Source organism: Varanus komodoensis, unplaced genomic scaffold (assembly GCF_004798865.1).
Source record: "Varanus komodoensis strain SLA01 unplaced genomic scaffold, ASM479886v1 scaffold2570, whole genome shotgun sequence".
Taxonomy (NCBI): Eukaryota; Metazoa; Chordata; class Lepidosauria; order Squamata; family Varanidae; genus Varanus; species Varanus komodoensis.
Window position 1 is genome coordinate 33,555 of NW_025335678.1, and position 592 is coordinate 34,146.

The following is a 592-nucleotide window of genomic DNA, read 5'->3' on the forward strand; positions in this document are numbered from 1 at the left end:
TTCCGCTTCCATTGCCTCCTCACAATGCCGTCCGGCAGAGCTTTTTCGAGTGGTGCAAGGCCTGGTTCGCCCGGGTCCTAAGGAAGATCTGGTTCCACCCTCAAAGGCCCGCTGTGACGACTTTGCCAGGCGTTTCAGGGAGAAAATCGCTCAGATTCGTCACGAGCTGGACACCACTAATGAATCAGAGGTTTCTGGGGAGACGCCAATGCTGCCATCTAGTCCAGAATTATTGGATGAATTTCAGTTATTGCGGCCCAATAATGTGGACAAGGTGCTTGGACGAGTACGTCCCACCACTTGCCTATTGGACCCTTGCCTGTCTTGGTTAACAAATAATTGCAAACACGGGACTGGGACCTGGATCTTGGAAGTGGTTAATGCTTCTCTGAAGGAGGGTCGGGTGCCTGCCCCTTTAAAGGAGGGGGTAGTCCGACCGGTCCTGAAGAAAGCGTCACTGGATCCAGAGATAGCCACTAACTATAGACCAGTGGCCAACATCCCGTTTCTGGGCAAGGTGTTAGAGCGGGTGGCGGCGGGACAACTCCAAGCACTCTTGGATGAAACGGATTATCTGGATCCTTTTCAGTCC